This window comes from Brachycentrus maculatus, unplaced genomic scaffold (assembly GCF_059751285.1).
Source record: "Brachycentrus maculatus isolate JH-2025_06_01 unplaced genomic scaffold, ASM5975128v1 h1tg000659l, whole genome shotgun sequence".
Classification (NCBI taxonomy): domain Eukaryota; kingdom Metazoa; phylum Arthropoda; class Insecta; order Trichoptera; family Brachycentridae; genus Brachycentrus; species Brachycentrus maculatus.
Window position 1 is genome coordinate 408,308 of NW_028281394.1, and position 20,770 is coordinate 429,077.

General features: G+C 30.5%; 1 pseudogene; it reads right to left on the reverse strand.

Annotated features, from left to right (window-relative positions):
- The window catches only part of LOC148300756 (ionotropic receptor 84a-like), a 29,497-nt pseudogene extending 17,682 nt beyond the window's left edge, over positions 1-11,815 (reverse strand).
- Positions 11,816-20,770: the final 8,955 nt, after the last annotated feature.

Below are 20,770 nucleotides of genomic sequence, written 5' to 3' on the forward strand. Positions count from 1 at the left end.
TTAAATGGATCTACAGTTTGATTTACCGGAAAGTAGTGTCGGAAGTAGATGGTGTCGTCCACGCCCAGCTGTATGCTGGAGTTCATGAGGTCGTCCAGGGTCTTGATGCTCTGGGATTCCGACTGGAGCAGGGCCACGATGTTAGCGGAATAGGAGGTGTATAGGAACATCAGAGCGACAAACATCAGCACTGTTGCTATCCTGCCGGGAAAAATAATAAGGAGAGTGATGAACACTCACCATTTTATTTTATTTATTAATTTATTTATTTATTTTCATAATACATAGATACATTCAATATACATATTCATTTCATATACACATTTATTATACGTATTACGGCTCTTTAGGCATGGCCTGTGTTGAGCCGAATACTAACATGGTAATACAAGTTTATATATATATTTTTTAAATTTTTAATATACATATATTTTTTTAATGATTGGATTATAAACATAACATACAGGAGATACAAAAATAATTTATGTTTTAAGGTTTTTTAGTGTGATAATTACACCTGGACTTTAATTAATTCACTTTCCACCTTGTCCCTTCCAATGTTAAGTAACCATCGACGGACACTGTTCTTAAAGACCTGATCACTCCTGGAAATCTTAATGGTTTCGGGCAGCAAATTAAATATTTTTGGAGCGAGGAATGAAAAATTTTTTTGGGCAAAACTTGTTTTAATGGCTGGCCCAATGTAGTTTTTATTTAATGCTGCCCGGGTTCGAATAGTTTGTTGCGTTCTAACCTTTTCCATTTTATTCCAGAAGTGAATCAGTACTTCCTTGACGAACAGTTGCCGTACGTCTAGTACCGTATAGCTTGTAAATAGCTCATTGGAAGGGTGTGTCGAGTTACATTTATTTATTATTCTTAGGATAAGTTTTTGTACTTTGAAAATAGGGTCTAGCGTGGTTTTGGCACCTCCGCCCCAGCCAATAATTCCATGTAGAATTATAGATTGGAACAGAGCGTAATAGACCTCTTTGAGGATGGAGGGATCAAGTATGCTACGCAGCACCAAGAACACGTGTGCTAATTTTCGTAGTCTTGGTACCAAATACGCTACGTGAGGTTCCCAGCAAAGTCTTTTGTCTATGTATATTCCTAGATATTTTACACTTTCGCAGTTTTCAATTGGTTTACATGGACAAGATGGGTAAATATTTTGACAAATATGAATGTAAATATTTTTATCACTAAGCAGAGGAATAAGGCTAAATTGGATACATTTTGTTTTTTCGATATTTAAGGTAAGTAGATTTTGTTCAAGCCAGAGTTTAACTCTGTTTACTCCAGTGTTTGCCTTCTGGTATGCTGCGTCCCATGAAGATGCTTCATAAATTAGGACAGTGTCGTCAGCAAATGCAATTGTTTTTGTAGATACTGGCAACTCACAGAGCTGATTTACATATATAAGGAATAGTATAGGACCCAACACACTTCCTTGTGGGACTCCATAGGTTATAAGTTGATTATTGCTAGTGGATAACACGTTTGTATGTTTAATTATTGTTGCTTGTGTCCTACCACTCAAATAACAATTAAACCATAAAAGGGCCTTTTCTGTAATTCCTATTTCTTCTAGTCTCTTTAGGAGAATTTGATGAGACACTGTATCGAATGCTTTTGCGAGGTCCAAAAAAACTGCAATCGACTTACGATGTTTATCTAAACTTTCTGTAATTAACTTTGTTAGATTTGCTATGGCGCCATTTGTTCCCCTATTTTTCCTAAATCCATATTGGTTATCTGATAGTAACTTGTGTTTTTCAAGGTAATCTGTTAATCTTCTCTTAGCAATTTTCTCTATGATTTTAGAAATGCTACTTAGTAGAGAGATTGGACGATAATTACTAGCATTAGTAGTATCCCCGCTCTTATGAATAGGAACTACAACTGAATGTTTTAGGATTTTGGGAAATATACCTGTCTGGAAGCTAATATTAATTATGTATTTTAGAGGTAGTGATATATACTGCTTAGCAAGTTTAAGAGTTTTTGATGAAATGTTGTCATATCCTGGTGAGCTATTATCTTTTAGACCATTTATAGTTAGCATCACTTCTGCAATACTAGTTGGAGTTAGGTGGAAAGAGTGGTTTAAATTATCATTTTTAAGATAATTTTTTTCAGCAAGTTGTTTTTCAGTGCAATTAAGCCTTTGCTTGGAGAGTGTTAAACATTTTGCCTGGATAAGGAGAGTGTTGAACATTTACCAGTTGCCTGGAAGAATGCTAAGGAGAGTGTCAAACATTTACCATTCACAATATTTTGGGTGTGCCCAAATCCTTATTTTCTCCACTAAAAGTTATTTTTACATTTAACGAAATTGGATCATATACGTGTTTATAGAACTTTCAAGAATTTGAATAGTGTGGTTATCAATTATGGGTAGAATTAGTGAATGTTTCACGTGTGTAAAGTGATCACTTAAACTAGCCTATGACGGTCGTAAGTCCCGTAAATGCCCCGACTTCCAAATTCTTCTTCATCTATGTATGTTGAAATGTCAAAAAAACTCCTAATTGGAGATAATCCAGATTTGTAAACAAGTATTTGGACACACTCAAAATTTTAAATAAAAAAAACTGTTCTGTTAAATTTTCAAATAAAAAAAGGAAGAATTATATTTGTTTCATATCAAGTTAAGACACCCTTAAAATTGATATCCCATCCAATATAAAAAATAATATTCATATCGCGAAAAATAACGTTTATATAGGAAATATTGAAAATGTAACTGACGTATATAATTCTATCGAAACAAGGACTTATGGTTTGAACTGATAACGTACTGTCCACCAAACCACGGAGGTAGCTATAATTCAAATTCCTTTTTATTATTCCCGATAAATTGTAAAATTGTGCTAGCACAAGCTATTATCCTCCAGGGAACACGCCAACCGAGCGAAAGTAAACCTTATCAGGTATTATTCCTTGTTCCCTTAGCAGGATGCAGCGGAGCAGAACAAAGAGATTATCTTCAAAGGAATATACAGATTATTGGCTTTGTGTGTGATGAAAGTTTTTTTCATTCATATTAAATATTTATTAAAATGTAATCGGATACAATGGTCAGGTTTTGTACAGAGTGGCGGAAAATGAATCACTTTGTCGGAAGATATCATAATTTTTGCACATTTGCGTCATACGTCAATCATAATTAAACAAGACACCTGCAATATTCAAACAAATTGATATTGAATAGACAGGTGCCGCGGCGTAGACTGGTAGAAGCTCGATTGCGAAACTGGTGTTGCGGGTTTGATTCCCGTCAATTGCAAAAAAATTCAAGAAAGATTTATTTTCAATTAGTCTGGGTGTTTGTGATGTATTTTTCACATTAACCTTCCGTATACTTACTATCCTACCTGCAGACAAGCCTCTAAAAGTAGAGACTTCGTGGGTTATTCTTTTAAATAAAAAAAAGATAAATGAACGTGGAAGAGGCAAAGAATGAAGATTTTTATATATTTTGCATTTTTTACTTTGTTGTATAGTAATACAACATTCTCCTTACCATTCATGGTCACTTTATGTAATACCACATAAAATCTCAATTTCTATATAGTAAATATTTTAATTAAAAAATTAAGAAATTGATTTCTAATTTACTCATATCTTTATTCAAAATAATTATATTGCTTGTGAGTACAATATATATAAATATATATATATATATATATATATATATATATATATATATATATATATATATATATATATATATATATATATAGCTTTGATCATAGAAAAGAATATACTTTGCCCTTTGGCGTACTAATTAAATGTAAAATTATTATTATAACAACAGTATAATGGCCACAATTGTCAAAAAAAAATTCACGTTCACAGGGTGCTGTTATATTTTAACTATGTAATGTTTATAAGAGCGTTTCAAAGAGGTAATCAGATATGTTATATTCCACTTTAAAGTTTCCAATTAACAACTAATACCGTCATCCCCTAATATTGACCTTGCGAAGCGCACACATAGTACATCTTCAGGATTGTCGAGCAAACTCCTGGAAAATAGTTTCGACAACGGCGGATTTACTAAAACCGGCATTATTTCAATAAATGAGGTAAAACAGAATAGTAATTGCAAACCACGCTTGTCTGATTTTCTCAAACAATTATAAAATATGAAACCCAACAAAGTAAACGTCGCCTTAATTAATAACTGTTATCATTTAATTTAAACATCAAATTTGTACTGTAATTTCACTCTGGTAAATTTTCGTTTTGGAGACAAATTAATTATTTACATTGTGTTTCATTTTGCGTTAAGAATTCAATGATATCTTCAAAGTTAAGGGCAAGTTCAATAAATTGTTTCTGTTTAATACATAAGAACGGAACATTTTTTTCGAAAACATAATATTTGTACTGTAATTTTACTCTGGTAAATTTTTAGAAGGTTTTGGAGACGAATGAATTATTAACATTTTGTTTCATTTTTCGTAAGAATTCAAAGATGTTTTCAACGTCTTAAAGTTTGTATAAGTTGAATGAATTTTGTTTTTTTTTTTACATGAAAAAGGAACATTTCATATACTATATGAAAATGTAATAAAAAAATAGTGGTATGAAAATTTTTAATTGTTAAACTTAACTTGTTAAATCCATGCCAAAACGTACTGAAGCAGTAATAATAAAAACGGAAGAACAATAAAGTACTGATTTTGTTGATTTTTGGTAATTGTTAGTGTTGTGTACTTTTGTAATTTTATATTAAATATGTGGCATTTAATATTATAGGAGCATTTTTAATTTTTGCGCAAAAAATGGAAAATCTACAAATTAACTATCAAATTATGAAAAAAATAATTGGTTCCTAATTACTGACGTTTTTTGGTATTTATATGTACTCTTTAATTTTGTTGTTTAATAATTTGGACTGGAAAGCAATCAAGAAATCACTAAAAAAAATATTTTAAAAAACCTAATATTTTCAGTCTGGAAACATTTTACTTCTCGCTCATATTTATTAAATATAATGGTTATTATTTTAAATTGTCATATAATTTATTGACATCTCATCAAAGATGAAGAAGAATATGGAAGTCTGGGCATTCTGGGCTGACGACCGTAATAGGCTGGTTTAAGTGTCGTCAACCCAGACTTCCATATTCTTCTTCATCTTTGATGAGATGTCAAAAAATAATATGTAAGTGACTCCTGCAATTGGAGATAATCCAGATTTTGTGAATAAGTATTTGGACACACTAAAATGTTTTAAATAGTCATCATACCAGAAATAGATCTCGGTTCAGCGTCGCTTCCTTGTTGAGTTACTGCACTAATGGTCATTAAAAAACTATCACTCCATCGTCCTTCCAGCCTCGTAGATGTACTGGCACCATAAAAATGTACATGTGATTATCAAAGAGATCGAAAAATGCGGCAAACTAATTCCTGTATCCGTATCAAAGATATCTGAAGACAACCTTCGCCTCTTTCATATTCATGCATCTCCTCAAAAATACCCGCCAATGATTCCTACTCTTGACCTTGACACATTTTTAAGAAGTTTTTTTTTTTTAATAAACGTAGTTATTAGTTTTTTTGAGTAAAATATATTATTAAATACTGGCAATTTTTTTTTTATTTATTTATTTTTTCAAACATTTTATTTTTTCAAACATTATATTTTTTCAAAATTTTTCAAACATTTTTTTTTTTTTTTGTCCGCCTCCGTAGTGTAATGGTCAGCACGCTCGGCTACCGTTCTGGAGGTCCCGGGTTCGATTCCCAAGGGGGGTAAAATAAATATAAGTGATTTTTTCACTGTCATATTTATTTAATATTACCCTGGACTGGGTACCTGAAGCGGAGGGCTGATCACCTTTCCTTCATGTGTAAACCATCAAGATAACACTGCGTTTATAAGACGCAGTGCCCTATGCACCATTGGGGTGCGGATAAGGGTTTTATTTATTATTATTATTTTTTCAAAAAAAAGAGAGATGTTTGTGTTTTTTTTTTGTTTACACAAATGTTTCAATTTCATACTATTTCTGTGAGCCTAAGCGGCTCGTTATTAGAAATAGGTATCAAATTGTATTATTTAAAAATTATAAAATCAATAAATAAATAAATTTTGAATTTGCATATGAAAAAGATTTATTGAAAAAAATGTTGTACGTTGTTTTTTCAATTCTCTCAGTCATTTATATGAATTAGGGTTGATGTACAAAATTATTTTTCTCTCTTCTTAAAGACATTTTAAACTTGTAAAATTTAAGTTTTTTGTCGTATGACAGAAAATAATTTATTTTGTCGTTAAAGATTATTAAATAAAAATTAGAATTATGTTACCATCGTAAAAGAATAGTTATAATGTTTTTGATAATTTTTGACATCTCAACATAGATGGTGAAGAATATGGAAGTCTTAGCATTTACGGTGCTTACGACCGTCTTTGGCTGGTTTAAGTAATCACTTTACACACGTGTTACATTCATAAATTCTACCCATGATTGACAACACACTACTCAAATTCTTGGAACTTATATATTGTTTAAATTTGAAACATATTGCTTGAATTAACTAGAATTTCACTAAATACTTGTAAACCACATGAAGATAAGTATTCGAACACACTCAAAATGTTATAAAGTTTTATTACGGGCCAAAATTACTCGTAAACGAATGGATCCATATAAAAAATAATAGTTTTACTAGAGTAAAATTTTTGAAGCAAAATGATAAGCAATTTCATTTACATAATTGGCGATTTGTCTCTTCTCAAACATTTATTTTCAGTTCGTTTTCTCAAGCGATTTTCTCGGTATTCTAGAAAGCCCCGAGCAATAAAATAAACTCATTGTGGCTAATTACACACTGAAGAACTCATTTGTTATCTTAATCCAACAATTAAATAATACACCTCATTGAACTTATGTACATCTGAACACATGTTAAGGGTGCACTCTCAAATACAAATTTTAGTAGGCCAAAGGCTGCGAGAGAAGAAACACGTGAATTCCATGCATTTTTTAAAAATAAACTCGTACTGTGAAACCTCTTTTTATATTTTTGAAAGGACTTTAATTTTATTTATTTTTTGTAAAAAAACATGTAGATGAGTTTTTTTTTTGCATACAAAAACTTAAACGGAGGGAAAATTTAAATGAAGGAATAGAAAAAAAAGTTAATATTTTTGTGTGTAGACGAGATTTTTTGCATACAAAAACTCAATTGGAGGTTTTGAAAAAAACATTTTGAATTTTGTTTTTAGCAAATGATGTAAAAAAAGCATTAAGATCGACTAAGAAATCGAATGATAAGATATTTTGAAAACTAGGAAACAGGGAAAAAACAAAATGTGGGTACTTAATGGACGAAAATATGTCGGGATAGAAAATATAACGCGCAATTGGCGGGGAAATGTTGAATACGGCGACGTAAAATCCAGATTTCCAATGTATATTGCGATTTGATTTTTTTTTTACAATATTGTTCAATTTTTTTTAAACTCTTCACCTTTTCACTATTTTCTTTCAAAACACACGTTATATATATGTATTTAGTTCGAAGTCACAAAAACATCAGTTTTTTCAACACAAAAACCGATATTTTACGTAAGAAATCGATTGTTGATCTACATATAAACCTTGTACACAATAAGCAAGGTAAATAATAAATGCAACTCCCTTCTAAAAGAAACACCAAAGTTAAAGACTCCCGGGTAGACCGTCAAAGACATGGATTGATAGCTGGGAATCGACATAGCAGGAGGCTAATCCCCCTTAAAAACAGACCACAAGGCCTACACCAAGAAAAAATTTTTTTTACATATATTGTCTGTTTATCTTCCCACTTGGCTATGACAAAAAGCAGGACGACGATGAGCAGCACGAGGAGCCAGCCGGCCAGCCAGACGGTCCACTTGAAGGGGAGCGTGAAGATGTTGGACACGTAGGAGAGGGGAGGCTGCCGGAACACGAAGCGACCCTGTGTGGGGGTGGTCATGGTGATGTACTCCAGCACACCCAGGCGATTGGTGGTGAAGAATAACGGAGAGCCTGGTGACCAAAAAATCCAGATCAAAACACCACTCATGTTAAATTTGAGTACTAACATAAAACCTTCTGACATTCTACCGACATATGAGATTACAAATGTGGAGGTTTTCACCAAAACGTTACATTTATATTGTAAGTCATTTTAAGTAATCAGGAATTCTAGCTTTTAAAATTGTTACGTTTTAATAATTTCATATTGATTTAACATAGGATTGGTCACATTTTGTCACAACATTAAATAAGATTTCTAAAGAATCAGTAAACAGAACAGATTTGAATTTAAAGGATTTTTTGTGCAATATTATATATGTAACTTTTTGGCGAGAACCTCCACAAATATGATAGCAGTGTTTCCCAACCTTATTTGTACTATTCCCCACTTTGACAAATTGAAATTTTCCATGCCCATCTCCCCTACAATTTTTTTTTAAAAAACAAATTCTGAAAAAAGTGAATTGTTTCAAATAAAAAATGTACAAATGTAATACGTACTATTTGTATTTAATCTTCGAGATTCCAAAATGATTTTGCAACTCAGAAATGTAATACTAAACAATTTCAATAAAACTTTAAATATTTGGGAATTAAATACTTCAATACGATATTGAAGTATTTAAATAAAATACTTAGAAGGAAATAAAGAAATAAAAATTAGAATATATCAAAATTCTTAAGAAAAAAATTAATGTCCATTACATGTAAATCTTTAAAAAAATATATAAAAGAAAAGAAAAAGCCCATTATACCGTTAATCAAATAAAACAATAAACCTTGAGTGTAAGTCCCTCTCCAAGCACAAGAGCTCAGTCTCTGTTTTGGAAAGGCAGCGAAACTAAAATTATAAGTTTGCCATATCGCTCACTCCTTTCAACAACGTCATAAATCAAAAATCGTAAATTTTCAGTTATGCATGTTTTCGGAATGCCCAGAAAATGTACTATATTCCAGCAAAAGAGGCATATTTTTCACTTAATATTTACCCGCTACAGGGAAGAAAATGTTGTTTTTGCATTTTGAAGAAAATATATTGTTTTATTATTTTTTAAATATACTAAATATTTTTCAAATGGAGGAAAAACCTTCAGATTTTACCTAAAGAGATCTGTTGCATAGTAAAAATTTCAATAAGTGGCTTGATATTTATTTTTAAAACAGTGTGTTATATTTTTAAACTTTAAAAACGTTATCCTGAAAGATCAAGTTTTTGATTTATGACGTTCTTGAAAGGGGTGAGCGATATGTATAAATGTATAGAAATTGTATTGGAAAATGTAACCATGTATATTAAATAAAATATAATAAATATGATTATTATTTTTTGCTGACTTTATTAAGGTTGGGTAACAGGTATGTTGAAAAGTTACAATTTTACCTCCTATGTCCGCTTCCTTTCTTTGCAGCCACCCTACCATTCCATCCCAACCACCCGGTTTCAGGTAACCCCAATTATCTACCCACACAAACTTCCTACTCCCATTTATAAAGTCTAACAAGTGGTTATGGAGGTGGTAGTTGACTTTAGTGCTAGCGTCCATGTGTCGATCCCTGCAAGTAACGAAATTGGTTAAGAGGTCAATGTAATATAATTTAGAGGGACTTTTTAGCGAATAATTGAATGATAAAATAGTTTATGCAAAAAAATGTACAGCCGTTTAAAAATACAATTAATTTTTTTTTTGAAATTAAAGAAAAATACTTTCCTCGAATTCATTAGTACTCGTTTTTCCTGTAAAAAATTGCAAAGCACCTGTTTTTTCCCTATAGTGACAGTCTGATCACAATAAGTGCAATTCATGCGTGATAATCATATATTTATTTTTTTATTTTCAATATTTTGTTTTCAATCCATGAATACGTTCATAAGTAAACATTGATATTCATCATTTGTTGACATCTCAACATAGATTAAAAAGAATATAGAAGTCAGACTGGTTTAAGTGATCACTTTACACACGTGTAACATACACCAATTCTACCCATGATTGACAACCACACTTCTTTCTTGGAACTTCTCTGTTTATTGTTTGAATTTGAAACATATTGCTTGAATTTACTAGAATTTTGAATGAGAAGATGGGACCTTACAACGAAAAATGTGTTTTTTTTTAACTCAAATAATGTTTCAGGTACCTATTCAAAAGGAAAAATAACGCGTTGTCTACATTTTAAACATAACTTCTTATTTTTAATTGACAACTGGCATTTGACACCGAAAAAGAAAATTGTTGTTTTTTAACGCTATGTCGCTACTCTATAACGAATGTCATTCGTTTGAAAATGCCATAACTAGGTGTACAAATACTTGTTCACAAATCTGTATTATCTTCAATTAAAAGCGTTATTTTTCATATTATTTATTTTAAAAAAAAAAGATTTATGAACAAGTATTTGAACACACTTAAAATGTTGTAAATGTAATATTTGTTACCTGTAGTCTGTCAGATGGTTAAAGCTGTCATTATGTACTAATACGAACGAGACTGTTAGTTCAGTGCCCATCAAGTCTTTCCTTCTCAGAGCTACTATCTTCTCCTCTTTTTTAGCCGAAATCCCCTCGTACGTTGTCCAATTTCCCACTTCCTCTATGATCAAGGGACACTTGGCACGCCTTTGATAAACTGAAAAAAAAACAAAGAAAATATTACACTCTCTCACTCTCATTCATCGTTCACTTTGTATTATATAATTCCATTATTATAAATACTAATTCGTGACTCTTTTTGTCCGCGTCACATAATACGATATTTAATTGTAAATATTTAAATGCAATTCTTGTCCGCCTCCGTAGTGTAATGGTCAGCAAGCTCGGCTACCGTTCTGGAGGCCCCGGGTTCGATTTCCAGGGGGGTCAAACAAATATAAGTGATTTTTTCACTGTAATATTTATTCAGTATTACCCTGGACTGGTACCTGAAGCGGAGGGCTGATCACCTTTCCTTCATGTGTTAACGATCAAGATAACACTACGTTTATATAAAGCAGTGCTCTATGCACCATTGGGGTGCGGATAAGGGTTTGATTGTTATTAATTCGTGACTTCCGATTTCAGAATAATCATTCTATCATCAGGTCATTAAAATAAAATTATTACGGTATGACATTTGTACAAAAGTAAAATTTAGAAAGAGAGAAAAAAGAATGAAATTAAGTGTATTTGCCTAGAATTTTTGCTCATGAATTACAAGAAATTATAGTAACTTAAAACATAAAGAATATATCCACTCACGAGTAGGCATAGGTTATAAAACTCATAATGTTGAAGCCTAAGTAGGGCCAATATGAAATCATTAAATTGCATCAAAACGTAAAAACTTAACAAGCTACGATTCCTGATAACTTAAAATCATTTACATTGTAAATGTAACGTTTAAGTCGGGACTACATTCGTAATCTCATATGTTGGTAGAATGTCAAAAGGTATTATGTTAGTACCCAAATAAATGTTTTTTACATGAGTGGAGTTACAAGCTTGAATTCCTGATTAGTTATTTATAAAGGAAATGTAACGTTTTGGTGAGGCCCTCCACAATGATACGAAGTAAAATACCTCTTATTAGTTGATATGCTTCATCATTTCGAATGGCCAACATGACGTCACTGTCTGTCAGTATAGATATGCTGCTCAATCTGTCGAAATAATATCTGCGTTTATCTTCCAGCTTGGGGTCTAAGCTGACCATATTACGATCCTCCCCGCAGTATGAACTATTAACCCTGTTGACCGATGTCGTAGGGGCGGGGTCTGAGATATTGGAGGCCTCTGAACCGCCGATCATCACCCATTTGTATGGAGGCTGGAATAAGTAAGCAGCCTCGAACTAAAAAAATAATTTTTTGACATCTCAAGAATGACCCAATTTCGAAACATTGTACTTGAATCACCAGAAATTTCACTAGAGACATCTATTGGTAAGATGAAGAAGCTTTTTATTGGGTAGAAACTCTTAAATGCCTAGACTTATTCCATATTCTTCGATATTCTTCTTCATCTGTGTTGAGATGTCAAATAAAATTTACTCCTTTAATTGGAGATAATCCAGATTTGTGAACAAGTATTTGGGCACACAGAAAATATTCTCAATATTGTTAGTATTTAAAGATAAAGAATTTACTTTGTGGTTAGCCATTTTTACGATTATATTTTTTTACAAAAATGTTAGTAATTTGGGATATAACCAGTAACAAGCAGCACTACGCGTTTACAACATTTAGAGTGTGTCCAAATACTTGTTAATAAATCTGTATTATCTCATTTTAGGAGTTATTTTATATAGTTTTTTGACGTGATCACTTAAACTAGCCTATGATGGTCGTAAATCCCCTAAATGCGCATATTTCCATATCCTTCTTCATCGTTGTTGAGATATGAAAAAATATAAGCATTAAAATTATATATTTCCCAAAAACTCTGGTTTGCGTCAAGATAGTTCATAACCATTTTTTTGTCTCATATAACAGTGGTTTAGTGTCCATAGATATAAGCCTGAGATAGGCGCCATACCCTAATATTATAAGGCATTTATTCTTTTTATGCGAGGGGATGTTATAAAGAGCCTTTATACCATTTGAATTTCAATATAACTTTATTGGACTGTAATAAAACAGAAAGAATTGTAGAAATTGAAAACAAAAATACTGAAACCACAAGAAACGAAAATGTTTGCAGTCATATGCAAGTTCTATTCATATTATAGACACGCTGTTTTCTGTAGGTTTTCGTTTGTACTGAGAATAATTTTCACCCATAAATTATACAAAAATTATAGTAACTTTAAAGATAAAGAGTAAACGCCTATCAAAAGTAGGAATAGGCTATAAAACTCGGAGCCTACGTAGGGCCATGATAAGCCGTGTTGGATAAGCTGTAGCTAGATTTCAGAACCACTTGGACATTAGGTAATTCAAACAATATAATGAGCGATGGGAACCCTGGGAAGAGAAATTTGTCAAAAAGGACATACAAAAGACTTTTACTTTTACTGACATAACTTAATAATTAATTTTTTGACATATCAACATAGATGAAGAAGAATATGGAAGTCTGGGCATTTTAGAGTTTCTACTTAATAAAAAATGACTAGTTAGGTAATCACTTTACACACGTATTACACTTACCAATTCTACCCTCGATTAATAACCACACTACTAAAATTCTTGAAACCTCTATATATACAGTTCAAATTCGAATCATAGTGCTTTAATCGCTAGAATTACACTAGAGATATCTATAAAATAACTTCTAATTGGATTAGATAATAATTAGATAATAAAGATTTGTGAACAAGTATTTTGATACACTCAAAATATCGTAGTATTCGCTTGATAAGAATCTAGGGAGCATATCTGGGAAGGTTCTACAAGACAATATAAGGAATACCAAAATAAGAAAAATATGAGAGATCGAAGATGGCGTTAGGTAGGAAAGGCAACGAAGATGATAATGGTATGCGCATGTGAGGATTTTCACTTATTCATGAATATCATGTTATTTTTGTTATTGTTCCATTAATTTCGATATTGTATTAGTAGTTAAATTTTACATTGAAATGAATTATTTATTCGAATATTTAACAATTATTCATTAGGTATAATCGTATGAATAATTATAACGAATGGAGAATTAATTATTTCTGACAAATCGAATAGTTGAATATTCATTGAAATAACGCACAGTGAGTAATATTGATAAGAAAAGTAGTATATGACGATTTTAAGATATCAATAAACTTTGGTTGACGTAAATTAAGGAAAAATTCATGTTTTAATTTTATTCAAAATGCAAAGTTAAATAAATTTCTTTGTCTTTGTTAAAACAATTACAACAATCATTTTAAAACAAATCTAAACTGGGTTTATATTTACTTTATTAATATTTCCAAGAATATGATAAAGTTAACCGAGATCCAATATGAAAATCAAGGTGTTAACAGGGTTTACGAACTTTCATCGACGACTGGTTTAAGTGTTAATTCACTGTATTGCAACGTCTATTTTACTTATGATTGTCATTGTTTATGTTAAATTGTTTATGTTTTTCCAGTGATACATATTTCACATTAACATAAAAAAATCTTAATTTTTTATAAGAAGAGACCCTTTAATTATATACGAATATGTATATATATATATATATATATATATATATATATATATATATATATATATATATATATATATATATATATATATTATATATATATAAATATATATATATATATATATATATACATATATATATATATATATATATATATATATATATATATATACAGTGGGTGGCCATATTATTAGGGAACACTTCGAATTACCTGTAATTTTCATTATAAAATGAATTTAATGAGCGAATAAATTTTTTTGAATATTTTTTTATTGATTGTAATGCTTTATTTAGAATTTAGAAATTTTATTATCATGGATTTAATAATACAAATTTATTTTTATCATAAAAAGTGATTATTCAACAATTTCAAAAAAATCTTAATTTTTAGTAATAACACCCTTTGCTGCGATTACAACCTCCAAACGTAAGGGCATACTTTTTAATTCAGATGTTTACATTGTGCCAGAGATAAGGGTTACTATGCCATACTCTGATAAGAGTTTCTATCATTTGCCGCTTGGTGGTGGTGACTTCTTTAGCAATCTCACGTTTCGTTAGTTCCCAAAGGTTTTCAATGGGGTTCATATCCAGCTAATTCCCCGGGTAAGGCAAAACACAGAGGTTTTTTTCAGCCAGGAATGTGATAACACTCTTGGCTTTATGACACGATACCGAATCATGCATTAACACATACTCTTCATCGCCAGGGAACCATTCTTGAGCCTCGGCTGGAGTCGACTTTTCAGTACTCGCTGGTACTGGTCTTGCCTCATGGTCCCTTCCATGATAAAGAGGCATCCCATACCCTTAAATGAGATCACGGACCACAACATTATGCTAACAGGGTGTTTTTAACCCTCTCCACAAGGCAGTCTGGGTGGAATTTTTCTCCTGGGCCACGTCGGACAAATGAAGTTTTTCCCACCAAAATTTAAAGTCCAAGAAGCAGACCTGTAATGTACCTATTACCTAAATTGCGAAAATACATATATTTTTATCTTCTTAATTTATTATATGAATACAAGTTATAAATACTCGATTCCAGTCCGACCCATTAGATTTACTTCAACTAACCGTCTCTGAACTGTCCTTTTGGATAAGTTGATTCTTTCATCGTTTATCAACAGAAATCAACAACAATTAGACAATCAACAGACTTTTTACGATTTTGGAAATAGATGTCCCTGATTTTATGGGCACCACGCGGAGTTGTGATGCTTTTTCTGCCTTTGTTTCCGACGCGGGCTGATTCTAGACGCAGGTTTTTATCAATTTTTCTTTATATCCGATGGACTCCAGACTTCGAAACATCTGTAAGTGCTGCTATTTCTCTCTGGAAATATGTGGAATGAAGTAGTAAGGTTATAACTTCCCTACATTTTCTCGGAGAGATGTTTGAAGACTTGCCCATACTTAAATTGAGAATATTATGGTTCAGTTCAAACTAAATTGAATTTTTTTAAAAAATTAATTGTAATTAACTTATTGAATAAGCAAAACTAATAAATTATTAAACGACACTTACGTTTTTAATTCAATTTACGTTTTTAAAATTTACACAAAAATGGTTTAAAAAAATATTAACTGAGCTCACACCAATTTCATTTTTCACTAATCAACATCCAAATGAAAAAAAACTTACTTTTTTGATATTTCACAGTATTGATACATCTTCAAAACAATAATTATGATACCAGCAACAAAAATACAAAAGAAAAAAAAATTATAACTAATTAATTTAACCAAAAAATTCATTTAAACTTGAAAATTACAAAAAAAGTACAAGTGTCCCTAATAATTTGGCCACCCACTGTATATATATATATATATATATATATATATATATATATATATATATATATATATATATATATATATATATATATATATATATATATATATATATATATATATATATATATATATATATATATATATATATATATATATATATATATATATATATATATATATATATATATATATATATATATATATATATATATATATATATATATATATATATATATATATATATATATATATATATATATATATATATGCATATTTTTATACATTTTTTTTTGTAAAACGAGATATTTTCGTGTTTTAATTAGTTACAAAAACACTTCAATTTTATACTATTTCTGTGGTGTAATTGTGGCAGTGGTTTCGAACCCGGAAACTCTGACTCAAGAGTCCGCACTAACCATGGGACCACATCTTCTTCTTCTTTCATGGTACGATATCTATCAATAACAAACTTGATCCTAACCCTTTGGATGGTTAAACACAATTTGTATAAGGATTTATCAAAATATTGACTGTATATCTTGTTTACATTTCAAAGTTTCTCATTTCTAATATATTCTTAGCACAAATATAATTTATCATAAGTACTTTTTTAAGGCACTCCCTCACAAAGTGACAGTCTAAATCCAAGACAAATAGAGTATTGGGAGGATCACCAAGTAGATTCACTGGGTTTCCCTCGCAGTGTTTCGAAACACTCAGTCGAACTGCCAGAGCTCGGCTTAGAGTTAGTAATGAACCTAAAAAAGAAGAAGAAAATAATCAGTTAATATACCCATTCATTGCAAATCTTTGACAGAAATGCGTTTTGAAAATTCAAAGTAGAATTATCTCATTAATTGATTTGGCAGTCACTTTTTAGTGCAATCTATCCATTTTTAATTTCAGTTTCAATGGTAAATACCACTATTTATTAAAATCTATAGTGTCATACGTTTCGATGCATTCCGCATCACTTTCAAACACCGTATAGCTACGTAAGATAAAATTTCAGAGTTTAGTTCTTGGGACGTTGAAAGATGAACATGGTGTAGGAGCATTACATATATTTTTTATTACAAAATATGATTTTTTTTATTATAGAAGTTTTTTAATGATTTAATTGAATTTTTACACATTTCTACTTTAACAATCTTAAAATAAATAAAGCAGTTCTCTAATAAATATTCTAAGATCTTGAGCTTGGAGAGGAACTTACACTTTTTTTGAATTGTTTATTAGTTTGTTAGTTAAATAATTTATTTTTATTAAAATAATATTTTTTGTTTTTCTTTTCTTAAATTAACATGTACGAGTACATATATAATTCTTATTGTTTTTGTTTTATAATTTTTATGTCTTATTTTTTTTATATCTGTAGGAAAGTTATTGATGTACTTGGTTTCCAAATATTCAAAGTTCTGTTGGAATTGTTTGGTATTGCATTTTGGTATTGCAAAGTAATGTTGGTATCTCGAAGATGAAGTTTTCTTTAGGTTTAATAAGGTACTTTTTTTCACTCTTAATTAGCTGGAAAATTGCTGTTTTCTATTAAACATATTTCTAATTTTTATTTATTATTTTTTCATCAGTGGGAATAACGACAATATGAGGGAGGGAGGCTATAGTGATTGACATTTTGTTAATTATGGGTTTATTTAAAAAAAAATTCTACGTTATTGTTTGTTATATGACAAAAGTTAAATTAATATAAAAATAAATATTTACTAAGTAAAACTATGTTAAATATTAATGAACTAGACTAGATGGAGGGTTCAGTCTACCATTTTAGTATATAAAAGATGAAAAAAGTAGAGCTATATGCAAAAATATACAAAAATACAAGCAGCAATTTACAAAAATACTCAATAAAATCGTAGAATACTAAACGTAAACTTACTCGTATTCCAGCATAGAAAAGCCGTTACTCGCGTTGGTCTGTTTTCAAATATTGAGACGTCTTTCAGGAAGGAAGTTGTTTCCTTAATATCCGCTTCTGTGGACGGAAAATGAGATATAAAAAAGGCAAAAGGAAGAATAATAAATGTGATGCCATTGTGTTTCATCCTTTTAGGCGTGTTTCGTATTTTGATTTTCTGCTTAAACTGATTCCGCCTTGGTCGAAGCAGTATAAGAATGCTCGTACAAAAACAGGGTGTTCAAAATCTATCTACAATTAAAAATAACTTATTTCTTAAACGATTAAAACAAATTCAGTTTTTATGTTTAGACAAGGTTATACCATATTTGAGTTTATTAATGTAAACATAACTAGTTTCGAGAACTATAAATGTTCTCGTTACCAGGGGAAAATCCAAAATCTAAGAAGATGAGAAAAATGAGATTTTGAATATATAAGTTAACACATACTCCTTTCAAGAACGTCATAAATCAAAAAACTTGATTTTTCAGGAGAGCGTTTTTAAAGTTTAAAAATATAACACAATGTTTTAAAAATAAATACCAAGCCACTTATTGAACTTTTTACTGTGCAACAGATCTTTTTAGGTAAAACCTGAAGGTTTTTTCTCCATTTGAAAAATATTTATTATATTTAAAAAAATAATGAAACAATACCTTTTTTTCAAAATGCAAAAACAACACTTTCTGCCCTGTAGCGGGTAAATATTAAGTTAAAAATATGCCTCTTTTGCTGGGATATAGTACATTTTCTGGGCATTCTGAAAACACCCGCAACTGAAAATTGTCGATTTTTGATTTATGACGTTCTTGAAAGGAGTGAGCGACATGTTATAAAACAAAATTAATTAATGTTTTTTTTTTAAAATAAATTTTAATTTTTATTAAAAAGGTTTAAAAAGGTTTTCTTCAAATTCTCTTACATTCAATCCAAATAAACCAAACTTAAGTACCATAACCAGTTACTTGAAATAAATTGCATAGTCCGCCTGCTGTTAAGTTACTATGTACATATCTACAAATATTGTTAAGTTAATAATAAAACCCTTATCCGCACCCCAATGGTGCATAGGGCACTGCGTCATATAAACGCAGTGTTATCTTGATCGTTTACACATGAAGGAAAGGTGATCAGCCCTCCGCTTCAGGTACCAGTCCCGGGTAATATTGAATAAATACAGTGAAAAAATCACTCATATTTATTTTACCCCCCCCTGGGAATCGAACCCGGGTCAAACCCGGGTCCGGGTTTTGTACGGAGGCGGACAAAAGTTATGTTAAGTTATCTAGGGTTAAATCATATTTAACGAATGCCTATAAGTCAGTAAGGTTACATTGAACGTTTTAAGAGATTAAAAAAAAAGAGTTTTTGTTACCCCAATACTTTTAAAATGGTTTGTATTTACGAAATAACAGGTTGATTTTCCCTTACTAGTATAGTATGCAAATAACACGTTACCAATGGATAGCAGTTACAAAGCTGGTGTTTTTATTTAGTGGATAATAAGCAGTTCACTGTGTTTACCCCACATTATATGATTTATGAAAGCATATGGTATACTTTGCTGGCATGCAATTATTAATCTCGGTTCTTTGTTAGAAGTTATGTATTTAAATTAATAATTAAATCAAAATTCAGGTGTCGCTTAAAATGTTTGATTAAAGAAATCACGTTTACCCCTTGGTAACAAATGAAGGATTTGATTTTTTTATCATATTTTTTTTTATATTGGAACATTTATTTGTTGACTTTATAAATATATACATATATAAACATATATTTAATAAATTCATAAACATATTTTTTTTGCAGAAACCGATCAAGCCACCTTGTGTGTCTTGTCAATGGAGTTCTTTTACATACGTTGAACATAAAAAAAAACTTTATTATACATGCTTCATGATACATAAAATAAAATACATTTTTTACAATAATTATAAATTGCTTTATACGGATTTGAATATAAAAACCCTCCGTGGTGTTATAGTTAGCGTGTTTAGATACCCTGCTGGAGGTCCCGGTTTTGATTATCAGAGGCAAGGGGTGAAAATAAATATTTGACTTTGAGAAGCTCAAATCGACCCAGATAGTACACACTCGTTTATAATGAAAGCCTAGATATTCTAGAATACACGAGCAGATTTGTAATAAATCCATTATTTATATAATACTAATCTAAATCTATTATTTAAATAAAACCATTTTTTTTAAAACTGTGAATGTTTTTTAATAGTTTTATAACATAAATGTGGAATTGTTTAATTGTTATTTTTTTAACGTAACTATTTTTTGTTAATGTAATGTAATGTTTATTATTGTTAATGTAACTATTGTTTGTTATTTCTTTTTTTTACACGTAAGCTGTACAGTTCCCGAATAAATTAAATAAAAGAAAATAAATAAATAAGTACCTAATGATGTTTTGATTAATGGTTAACATATGGTGACAGGATATATCGAGAGTTGACGTTCAAAATGACTTATTTCCAAAGTTTCACGGAGTGCAAACAAAAGCTTTAGCTTGTTTACCGAAAAGATAGTTTCGGTTTAATTTAGAAGTCGGTTCACAGTCTCATTTGAATATCGATAGACAGAAGTTGCTTCTAGTGTCTTAGAAAATTGTATTAGCATTGAGAGTATTGAATTCTTTTGTTGGATCCTATTGTTGGTTTAGTTCAAGGCGTAAAAAAATGACACCAATATTAATTGGTATCATCTTAAAGAATAATTTAACCATTTAGTGTCCTGACCCAATCATTTTATAATAAAAAGTGGGATTCAATGAACTTTGAATGCTATGTATGGATGTGAAGGAAACGAGGAGAGTATGTCAGGACAGAAGAATGTGGCGTTCCATCCTCTTTGCCTATCTCGTCAGGGAAACGGCGTGACGGTAGTAGTAGTAGTAGTAGTAGTAAT